At 41.1% G+C, this 12170-nt stretch overlaps 2 protein-coding genes across 11 annotated transcripts in view; one reads left to right on the forward strand and one right to left on the reverse strand.

The window, feature by feature from the left end:
• The window catches only part of LOC136871946 (uncharacterized), a 519021-nt gene that overhangs the window by 506388 nt on the left and 463 nt on the right, over positions 1 to 12170 (reverse strand). The window lies entirely within an intron of this gene.
• LOC136871947 (uncharacterized) overlaps positions 1 to 12170 on the forward strand; it is a 561695-nt gene that overhangs the window by 220064 nt on the left and 329461 nt on the right. The gene's annotated exons all lie outside the window — the stretch shown is intronic.

Consider the following 12170-nt stretch of genomic DNA (forward strand, 5'->3'; position numbering starts at 1 on the left):
CATTAGCAAAATAAATGGTATTTTCCTCAAATATCTCCATATATGGAGCTGCGCCTCCATGTCTGGGAGAAGGTACCAAGCAGGTTAGGTCAGTGCGTTGCCGGACGACTAGTTACAGCTACTTCGGTAGGCTGCTGGGTTCGAATATCCCGTCGGCCATCCTCGAAAATTATTTCTCGTGGTTTCCCATTTTTCATCTCCAGGAAAATGGGCGTGGTATTTCATTTCGTAAATTCCACAAATATTGGCCGGGAATCAAACCCGGACTGCATTGATTAGAAGCGAGCAGTGATGCCACTGGGCTCGTTTCTATTACTCCCCACTCTATCCGGTTCTTACTGCGGGTCAGGGTGTGAAGCAGATTTGGCATTCTTTTACGGCTGGATGCTTTTCTTGACGCCAACCATTAGAGGAGAAATGCTACGTGTTAATGTGGTGGTGGTGGTGGTGGTGGTGGTGGTGGTGGTGGTGGTGGTGGTGGTGGTGGTGATTATTGTTTTAAGAGGAAGTGCAACTAGGTGACCATCCTTTATTTAACACTAATCAGGGAGAAAAATGGAAGGAATCCGACACTGCGAAAAAGGAAGATATCAGCGAAAGAAAGACAAGAGCCACGAAGGGCGTGAAAACGAACGACTCTCTAGGCCTAGAAAGTTCTAATCCCGTCGGGGTTGGAATAGAACAAGATTTGACCAAGGAAAGTCGGATAGGATAGATGAAAATGAGGAGCCAGGCACAAGTAAGTGGAAGCAGTGCTAGGACTCAACTCAGTGCCCCGTGGTCACTAACCCACGCTCCCAAGTTGAGAGTCCCTTACGACACGCAGGGAATACCATGGGTGTAATTCTACCGCCCCCCTCCACAGGGGAATGTGGAGTTAGATAACTTTCTTCTTTAGCATGACCTTCCTCTGGTTCATCGATTTTCTGGTACTACTGGTACGTAACATACTGGTTTATCATAGTACTCCACGCATTTGATTCCTTCTCTGTGGCACTGATGGAATGAGCAGTGTACACACTTAAAGGAATAATAGCAGAGGATTGTTCACGGCTGTCTGCGGCCTGGTCATTCCAGGTCGGGAACTTTGGACTGTTAGATCGGCAGCATAGTACTGTTAAAAATGAGAAAATGTGCGGTTTTCTATTTTATCGAGTATTTCATAATTATGATAGCATTGCTTGTAACTGAGACATTTCTGTTGACTTCATTGTAATGACCTATGATGATTTCAGTTGGCAAAACGACAAAGACAGTCTTTCTGATGATGTAAAAAGACAGTTAGAGAGTGAGTGCCTGCCATTATCATCAACTGCCCAACTCCACTGATTGGCAGTAGGCAAGTGGGCCTACCATCATAATGAAAACTTACCAAGAGGACCTGCCATTATAATTTCCTAACCAAGTCTTCACATGCGAAAATACGTATGGTGACTTGCCCGTCGCTTTTCTGAGTAACTTTAAGAGCTATGCAGTTTAATATAATCTTATTCACAACGTGTAGAGTATTTAACCTAGAATTCTGAATACAATGTAGAATTCCGTAGCAAAGCACGGGTACATTAGCTAGTCATATCTAAATTTGTATCAGAATCTAATTACGCTGTACCGGGGACTCCGAAATTAAGTTTGAATCCCTTTCAGAAAACAATCGATAATGTTTGGTAACAAAACACACGAGTAGCGTTGCGAAAATATTGCAGATCTTGGGCTAGGAAGACTTAGAAGTAAGAAGACGAGCTGCTCGACTAAGCGGGATGTTCCGAGCTGTCAGTGGTGAGATGGCGTAGAATGACATTAGTAGACTAATAAGTTTGAGTGGTGTTTTTAAAAGTAGGAGAGATCACAATATGAAGATAAAGTTAGAACTCAAGACGACATATTGCGGCAAATATTCGTTTATAGGACGAGGAGTTAGGGACTGGAATAATTTACCAAGGGAGATGTTCAATAAATTTCCTACGGGCGAGTTGGTCGTGCGGTTAGGAGCGCGCAGCTGTGAGCTGGCATGCGGGAGAAAGTGGGTTCGAATCCCACTGTCGGCAGCCCTGAAGATGGTTTTCCGTGGTTTCCCATTTTCACATCGATGTGTACTTTAATTACGGACAAGGCCGCTTCCTTCCCACTCTTAGCCCTCCTATCCCATCGTCGCCTATAATATATATAATTTGGTGTGGCTATTTCTAGCCGAGTGCAGCCCTTGTGAGGCAGACCCTCCGATGAGGGTGGGCGGCATCTGCCATATGTAGGGAACTGCGTGTTATTGTGGTGGAGGATAGTGTAATGTGTGGTGTGTGAGTTGCAGGGATGTTGGGGACAGCACAAACACCCAGCCCCCGGGCCATTGGAATTAACCAATGAAGGTTAAAATCCCCGACCCGGCCGGGAATCGACCCGGGACCCTCTGAACAGAAGGCCAGTATGCTGACCATTCAGCCAACGAGTCGGACATCGTCGCCTTAAGACCTGTCTGTGTCGGTGCGACGTTATACCACAAGCAAAAAAAGAAGATCCTAATTCTCTGAAATTATTTACGACTTAGTCCTACTTACTTATCGTGTCCTATTAGTGCCGGGAGTGTCCGAGGACGTTTTCGGCTTGCCTGGTGCAGGTCTTTCTACCTGACGCACATGGGAGGCCTGCGCGTCTGGATGTGAGATTATGATAATGAGGTAGGGAAAGATGAAACCCGGTGTCGGCACGTACCCTACTCCTCTCGAATAATACCAAGGGGTCTGCTCAATGCTTTACGTCCCTATCCGACGGCCGAATCACCATCAACAGCATCATATTCCCTCACTTCATTTGAACACTGCGAAGAGGTTTAGATTTGAATCCAGGCTTTTGGTACGCAATCTAGTGATTACAAATTGTATACACCAACTTTCCTACCCTGCCGGCCTACTGTCGGATTTTTTATTAGGGACACTCGAGTTTAGGCTTTAATTACAAACGAACCAATAGGCCTATTGCAATGCGAGTTATACCAATATTTTCCTTGTTTAATTCTACATTGGCGTATATAAGACACATTGTTTTCGACTTTCATTAAATATTTTTTATTTGTGGTTGTAATAAATATTGCCCGGGTTTTTGGCTTCTTCTCTAGGAAGCGCTCACTTAGGAATATATACAAGGAAAACTACTTGTCTGATGGTAATGAAATTTTTATATGTTATAACCACATGTATTTGTAGTGTAATACTCAAGTTACAATTTTTTCAATCATCCCGAAAAAAGTTCTTATCATTTTTCTAAAGCAACTCTTTCTCAGCCCAGGATAAACGTACAACAGCAAAGTTGGGCTTGTTTTGAAGCACTCAGTCATGGTTATCAGAAACTACAACAACTGTAACCGTACAGTTTGGTACCGAATTTATGAAGAGTAATATTGAAAGGAGGTTTTGTGTACGCCGGACCGTGCGATTAACAGCAGGCCGGGTGGTGAAAACGGGCGCAGTGTTGCCGCGTTCAGTAGTAATCACGCGCGCAACGAACACAGTACACTCGCCCCGGGCAATTGTGGAACAGAATGCCCATGACCTTGGTTTATCCGCAAGCTATTTTCAGTTGTCCTATGTTCTGCATGTTGGCCACGTCACTTCAAGATGCCTCCAAGACCACCGTTATCAGAGGGTGAACTTGCAATGATTTTGAGTGCTATTTGTTTCTTTCAATGTGAGGGGGAAAAAGTAGGGGACAAGAGGTTCCCTGTGTACAAGAAGGTGGCAGATTGTCTTGGATTATCGCTGTCGTCAGTGAAGAGAGTAGGAGCCTCTTCAAAGGAGAATGATGGAAATACGTCATCCAGGTCAAGAAAGAAGCAGTGTGTGAGACCGGGGCGTCCGAAAATCCATCTAGATGATTTTACTTTGGGCACAATACGAAGAAATATGCACGATTTTTATATGAATAAGATATTTCCCACAATTAAAAGCCTCCGCATGAAACTGTTAGAAAATATGCCGGATTTTCCCGATATGTCAATTTCTACGCTTTTGAAAGTAGTTCGAAGCTTGGGATTCCGATTCAAAAAACTAAACAGGAAACCAGTGCTAATGGAACCTGTGACAGTTGCTGCATCCCGACACACCTACCTTAGACGAATTAGAGACTTAAGAGCACAGGGCTACAAGATCTTCTTTACAGACGAGACGTGGTGCGGACAGAACCATACTATGAAATATGGGTGGCAAGAAAACGTGATTGAAGCTTTAGAAAACAACTTTGACAACTATAATCTGTACAGAGGGTACATTCAGCAAATTTATGGATGGCGTGGAGGGTTCAAAACACCGTCTGGGGCTGGGAAACGCATCATAATTTTACACATCGGAAGTGAAGAAGGATTTCTTGACGGTGCAGAACTTTGTTTTATTGGCAAGAAAGGCAGTGGTGATTACCACAATGAGATGAACTCGACTCATTATGAAGAATGGTTCACGAAAGTCCTGAGTTTATTGCCTCAAAAGTCGGCTGCCGTTATAAATCAAGCTCCATATCATACGATGGTCGATCCTTCATCTAAAAACCCGAACATGTCATGGCTGAAACCTGAAATTATATCCTGGATAACATCAAAGAATATTTCACTACCACCTGGAGTTGACGATTATAACAAATTAACGAAATCAGAGCTGATTGTCCTTGCCAGGCCTTATTTTCAAACACCGGTAAAGAAGCTGGAACAACTGACTAAACGACTTCGACCAGATGTACAGCTTGTTTGGTTACCAGTGGCCCATTGCGAGCTTAATACAATCGAGCTCATTTGGGCTTACGTAAAAGGGAAAGTAGCAAAAACAAATATGGCTAACACATTAGAAAATGGTAGAGGTATGGAAGCAATTAACGCTTTATGCCGAGAAGCCTTACGTACCGTCACCCCTGAACTCTGGAAACAATGCATTAAACACGCTAAGAAAATTGAAGACCACTACTGGGAAAAAGATGGACTGTCTGAAAACGTCCCTTATTTCGAGCCAGTCATAATCAACATGAATGACAGCAGCACCGATTCATCGGAATACAGTGATTTTTCAGACGAAGAAAATTGATAGAATTAAATATTGTAAATATATGTAAATAATAATGCAAATAACTCTTGTAAAAATTGTACAGTGTGATATTTCTAAATAAGTCAACCATTTTTAGACCTGCCTTTGAAGGTCCAAAGCCCTTATGAGAAAAGGTGATGGGAAGTGGAATTTATAAGAGGAAAAATTAAAGGTTGAAAGTAAACGAAAAGCTGTGTTCGTTGCGCGCGTGATTACTACTGAACGCGGCAACACTGCGCCCGATTTCCCCACCCGGCCTGCTGTTAATCACACGGTTCGGCGTACACAAAACCTCCTTTCAATATTACTCTTCATAAATTCTGTACCAAACTGTACGGTTACAGTTGTTGTAGTTTCTGATAACCATGACTGAGTGCTTCAAAACAAGCCCATGTTTGCTGTTGTACGTTTATCCTGGGCTGAGAAAGAGTTGCTTTAGAAAAATGATAAGAACTTTTTTCGGGGTGGTTGAAAAAAATTGCAACTGGAGTATTACACTACAAATACATGTGGTTATAACATATAAAAATTTCATTACCATCAGACAATTAGTTTTCCTTGTATATATTCCTAAGTGAGCGCTTCCTAGAGAAGAAGCCGAAAACCCGGGCAATATTTATTATAACCACAAATAAAAAATATTTAATGCACATCGAAAACAATGTGTCTTATATACGCTAATGTAGAATTAAACAAGGAAAACATCGGTATAACTCGCATTGCAATAGGCCTATTGGTTCGTTTGTAATTAAAGCCTAAACTCGAGTGTCCATAATAAAAAATCCGACAGTACATTCTCATGGTGAATTTTTTTTTTCATCCGGGCTAAGTGGCTCGACGGCTCAGACGGTTGAGATGCTGGTCTTCCGACTCCAACTTGGCATGTTCGATTATGACTCAGTCTGGTGGTATTTGAAGGCGCTCAAATACGTTAGCTTTGTGTCGGTGGATTTACTGGCACGTAAAATAAGTCCTGCGGGACTAAGCTCCGGCACCTCGGCGTCTCCTTTAACCATAAAAGGAATTACATTATCATATTTATCTTTCGACCAACGGCACTCGAACCTGCTAACAACGGTGTCAGACCTTTATTTTAGAAAAGACCAAGTTAGCTACTGATAAGCAATCTGCCACTTGGTGACAGCCCTTAATGCAGATCAATTGTAAGTGATTGATGGGTCGCATGCGGCACGGTGCATATCCGCTCGGTCGCTATTGGCACGATAATGGCCGGGTCGCATTCGGCACGGTCGCATCTGGCACGTAACCAACTGGATATTCCAACGCAAAGAAATGATCCTGCTTCTCCAGTAAATAGACTACTGGCTGCTTTGAGATATTAGGCAACAGGTGCATTTAATATTATAATAGGAGACACTGCTGGAATATATAGATCAACTGCAGCCAGAATTATTTATGACGTAAGTAACTTTGTAGCCTTTTTCAGCAACAAATAGCCTATGTCTTACATAGTGGTCATTGGTCGCTTTCAAATGAAATACCGACGTTTGTTAAAAAGAGAAATGCGCGCGAATGTGCGATGTTTATTGACAGCTGTATATTGATTGTAAATCTCTCGTTCTCGCGTGCTATGTTCGTGTTCGTTCACATCAGTGTAGACGATTCTGGAGACTACTGTCGGCTTTTTTATTATGGACACTCGAGTTTAGGCTTTAATTACAAACGAACCATTAGGCATATTGCAATGCGAGTTATACCAATATTTTCCTTGTTTAATTCTACATTATCGTATATAAGACAGATGGTTTTCGACATTCATTAAATATTTGTTATTTATGGTTGTAATAAATATTGCCCGGGTTTTTTGGCTTCTTCTCTAGGAAGCGCTCACTTAGGAATATATACTAGGAAAACTACTTGTTTGATGGTAATTACATTTTTATATGTTATAACCACATGTATTTGTAGTGTAATACTCAAGTTACAATTTTCTTCAACCACCCCGAAAAGAGTTGTTATCATTTTTCTAAAGCAACTCTTTCTCAGCCCAGGATAAACGTACAGCAACAAACTTGGGCTTGTTTTGAAGCACTCAGTCATGGTTATCAGAAACTACAACAACTGTAACCGTACAGTGTGGTACCGAATTTATGAAGAGTAATATTCAAGGGAGGTTTTATGCACGCCGGACCGCGCGATTTACTGCAGGCCGGGTGGTGAGATCGGGCGCAGTGTTGCCGCGTTCAGTAGTAATCACGCGCGCAACGAACACAGCTCTTCGTTTACTTTCAACTTTTACTTTCAACTTGCAATGATATTGAGTGCTATTTGTTTCTTTCAATGTGAGGGGGAAAAAGCAGGGGACAAGAGGTTCCCTGTGTACTAGAAGGTGGCAGATTGCCTTGGATTATCGCTGTCGTCAGTGAAGAGAGTAGGAGCCGCTCCGAAGGAGAATGATGGAAATACGTCATCCAGGTCAAGAAAGGAGTAGTGTGTGAGACCGGTGCGTCCGAAAATCCATCTCGATGATTTTACTTTGGGCACAATACGAAGAAATATGCACGATTTTTATATGAATAAGATATTTCCCACAATTAAAAGCCTCCGCATGAAACTGTTAGAAAATATGGCGGATTTTCCTGATATGTCAATGTCTACGCTAGTAGTCGCTAGGTTTGGAGTCTATTTTAGTAATTTAATGACAGAATTTCCAAGATAGCGACTAGTGACTTCATTTGGAGACAATTCCGGCGAATTTTAATTTATTACTTGTAAACATTGCATTGCGCTTCGCAAAATCGCACGGCGCGTGATGCGAAATATTAATCTGCTAAGTAATGGTATCTAACAAAGGGGGCATTCCGTACTCGTCATCACCAATTTCGCGCAAATTTGTAGAACATGCAGGGCTTGGCTAGAAGTGAAAGTACCTGAAGTGGGAACACCAGATGGCCAAGCGTATAGAAAATAAAAATAAAAATGTTGACGCGGCTCTCGCACTGTATAGGCCCCTTACTTTAGTGCACACGTCGAGCGGTAGTTAACGTAGCGATAAGAGCTCGGACTAGTAATTCGATGGTTGTGGGTTCAACTCCCCGTGTGGAGTAACATGTTACGTTACGCGTGGTTCGCTTCTAAACTTTGCGATGAGAGAGAATGCTTTATGAATATCATTCAAGTATGTTTTGATATGGAGACGTTGGGACAACGATGTGGTTGTAAAAATGCGGCATTTATAACTTGTGCTAGATGCAGAAATAATTATTGTTTCCCCTGCTTCTACGATAAATATCATCCTGACACATGTAACTTAAATAATCGAATGTCAATGAATAAAGTTTTGAATTTTCATGTACAAAGTCTTTTCGCACGCGCTTTAATTACAATCGCTTGTTGAAAGGTCTGACAATGAATACCCAATGTTTTTACCTTTCCTATGCCTTTTGCGGATAAATAAATAAAATTAATTATTCACCTCTTTGCTTAATTGGAAAATGAATGATATCAAAGTTGGGAGGAAAAAAGTCTCCACACTGGGAGTCAAACTCACGACCATCGAATTACTAGTACGAGCTCTTACCGCTACGCCAACTACTGCTCGACGTGCGCACTAACGTAAGTGGCTTATACAGTGCGAGAGCCGCGTCAACATTTTTATTTTTATTTTCTATACGCTTGGCCATCTGGAGTTCCCACTTCGGGTACTTTCATTTCTAGACAAGCCCTGCATGTTCTATAAATTTGAGCGAAATCGGTGGTGACGAGTAGGGAATGCTCCCTTGTAAGTGCATGACTGATTCACACATGCGGAGCATGAATTCATACTATTTTCAGAAGGCTTATCAGAGGCCGATCAACTCACACACATACTTCCTGTGAGGGAATAGAGATGTGTAGTTTTTAGCCTTGTAGCCTCGTATAAGCAAGTCGGGCTTTGAGACAATAAGTGTTATAATATACCATAGTACTCCTGTATTGCACAAGACATGTAGAATAAACCGTTTTGACCAATTTTATCTCCTGATTTTTCTGATTTTCATATCAAAATCTCCTGATTTTTGGTTCTGTGAAATTGGCAGGTATGTAGGTGACAATAATGCAGATATAATTTAGGAACAGAAAAGGTTGCTTTTTCATTAATGTTCAGACTATAAATGTGACAGCAATTTACTTGGAAGGAACGCTGTAGGCAGTTGGTTCGGTTCTGTGCACGATAGCACTAATTTTTTAGAACTTCAGCAAGTGAGCGAATTTATTAAATACGCCGCTAACTCAACACTATTAAGTAATCAGTAATTACGATTGGTGTACCGCAGTCTTTTTAAACAAAGGTTACAATTTAAACTGATATTAAGTAATCAACAATTAGCAGTTCATTAATTGAGATAGATGCACTCGGCCAATAACGTAACTAGATGAGGAAAATGTTACTTCTTCCGTTATTTTGTAAATAAGTAAATTCTTTCACTGTCATGCACTGAGTCTTGACTGAAGCTTTTCTCTAAGGTGAAAACTGCTTCACCGTATTGATGAACCTAAGGAACATCAAACCAATTCCGTCCTGTTCTTGTGAACTTCGAATTTGTAGGAAATAAATTAATTTATCTGCGTTGGAAGATCTGGTTGCAGTAGTGGGATCTTTCCTTCTCGTATGTTGATTTCCACTTGAAGGGTGCAGATCTTGAGGTCCAATTTCGGGTGACCTTTCGGAAGCGTCATCCTGATCCTGTGCTGTCACTGACGGGCTTCCCGTTGGATTTTTTCTCCCTACAGCAAATCGATTACGTTAACCGGATTCAAAAACCGTGATGCTGGAAATACGAGACCACCTTACACAACGCTGGTGGAAAAAGTAAGTCTATATTATAATAATATTATGAAGAGGAAAAATTTGTATGTTTGTTTGTAACGGGTAAACTCAAAAACTACTGAACCGATTTTAAAAATTTCTTCTCCTATAGAAAGCTACATTGCCAATGAGTAACATGGGCTGTATTTTATTTACAAAACAATTCGAGGTGGGGGGCACGGGGGGGGGGCAGATATAAAAATAATAGGCTAATATAGGCAAAATATCGAATTTGTCGTATAAGGACGAGACAAAGTTCAATTTAACCCTCTTGACGCAAAGAACAAAACTAGGTAAGCCATACGGGCCCGAAAACCATGTTTTAAGGCCCTAAAACCAACCGTTACGGAGATAATTGGCACCACACTACCCCTGCTCTAGGAATCGAATAGAAGAAATGAACTGTCGTAACCATGGCAACGTCAGATCCAGGATTCTAGAGCAGCGAGATTATGTATGTACGTTTGGGCATAGCTGCCAACCAAAATTGATACAAATAAGACTTAATATCTGGAAAAAATATCCTGTTGTGTAAGGCACTCATAGGACTCCTTTGGGCGGGGATGGAAAGGGGGTGAAGTATAAAAATCTTACTACATATAAAAATGGATGTATGTGTGTTTGTGTGTAAATGACACATCTCCTCCTAAATTACTGGAGCAATGTCAACCAAACTTGGTACACGTATTATTTACTATCGAGAGACGAGCACTGTGGGGGTAAGCCATCCCTAACGCCCTTAAGGGAGGGGGGTCAGGGGGATAGTTATAAAAATAATCGAGAATACTGTCGAATTCATAGTTTTCGGGGTCGCTGAGTTGATAAGTAATACTCCAGAATTTTTTAAAGTCCAAGTTCAGCCCCCTTTTAGGTGGGGAGCGAAGGTGGGGGGTGAGATATATAAATAATTAAAAATAGTTTCGAATCCATAGATTTCAGGGTCTCTGAGATGAATAGTAATACTCCGGATTTTATGCAAGTCCAAGTGGGGGGCGAAGGGGGTGAGATATAAAAATAATCGAAAAACTATATATAAAAATCTTATCTTCTTCTTCTTGCTATATAAAAATGGATGTATGTGTGTGCATGGGTGTGTGTGGGTGCGTAAATGACACATCTCCTCCCAAACCACTGGAGCAATTTCACCAAACTTGGTACACTTATCAATTAGTATCAGGAGACAAACCACGTGGGGGTAAGACACCCCTAGCACCTTTATGGGTAGGGGGCGAGGGGGGGTGGTATAAAAAATCTAGAGTATTATCGAATCCATAGTTTTCGTGGTCGCTGAAATGAATAGTGACACTCCTAAGTTTTTAAAGTTCATGTTCAACCCTCTTTGGGGTGTGGGTGAGGGGGGAGTGAGTTATAAAAATAATCGAAAACAGTGTCGAATCTACAGTTTTCGGGGTCACTGAGGTGAATGGTGACAATCCTGATTTTTTATCTCTTAGGGGTAGGGGGGCGAGAGGGGGACAGTCTCATTGACAGTTGAAATCCTGTACATCGTATCTATAGTGCGACGGCTAAATACATACAGTTATCACTTATTAATTTTTGACAGGATCAAATACTTCCCAGTCGATTCGAGCTTCCATAAGGACGAAGTTTTACTCGAAAATTAAATAATCTAAAACTTGAAATCAAAGACATCTAAATAATTCTAAAACTACATAACAGACGGTAACATATCAATCTACAACTCAAAAATGAATTCTATAAAAATTCACATCACACATAACTAACTGGTAATGCAAATCTTAAAGGTAAATATTCAGAAACTATCCGGGCAACGCCGGGTATTACAGCTAGTCATTTATAAAGTGAAAAATGCAACCATATCATTACAAATATTCAACTTATTTTGGCTTTCCTTAATTGTGAAATGGCTAGTTTTTTCCCCTGCGAGGAAGTGCACAATATATACTAAATGACTTGAACTTCCAGCGGTCCTGTAACTCTTTATTAGTAGTACCATTATCTCCATATAAACGTATCTTAACAGGTAGAACAAGACGGTGTTTCACGGGAGCTCAATTAGTAGGACACTTGCACAATATTGGTAATCGGTGAAATTAAATTACAATTCCCTTCTGAGAACTTAAAGAAATGTTATATGAATGCCAAAGTTGTGACTAAAGGGGGTACTTATTTCCCCTCGTACATTATCATTGTATGTGCTACAAAGGGGACTTAACCTAAGGATGATAACTCACAATCTTAATATATCTCGGCAATATTCCGCAACCCAATCTCAAACAATGAAGACGAAACTCTGGTAATTTCACTATTGAAAAAGTCTA

Source organism: Anabrus simplex, chromosome 4 (genome assembly GCF_040414725.1).
Source record: "Anabrus simplex isolate iqAnaSimp1 chromosome 4, ASM4041472v1, whole genome shotgun sequence".
Taxonomy (NCBI): domain Eukaryota; kingdom Metazoa; phylum Arthropoda; class Insecta; order Orthoptera; family Tettigoniidae; genus Anabrus; species Anabrus simplex.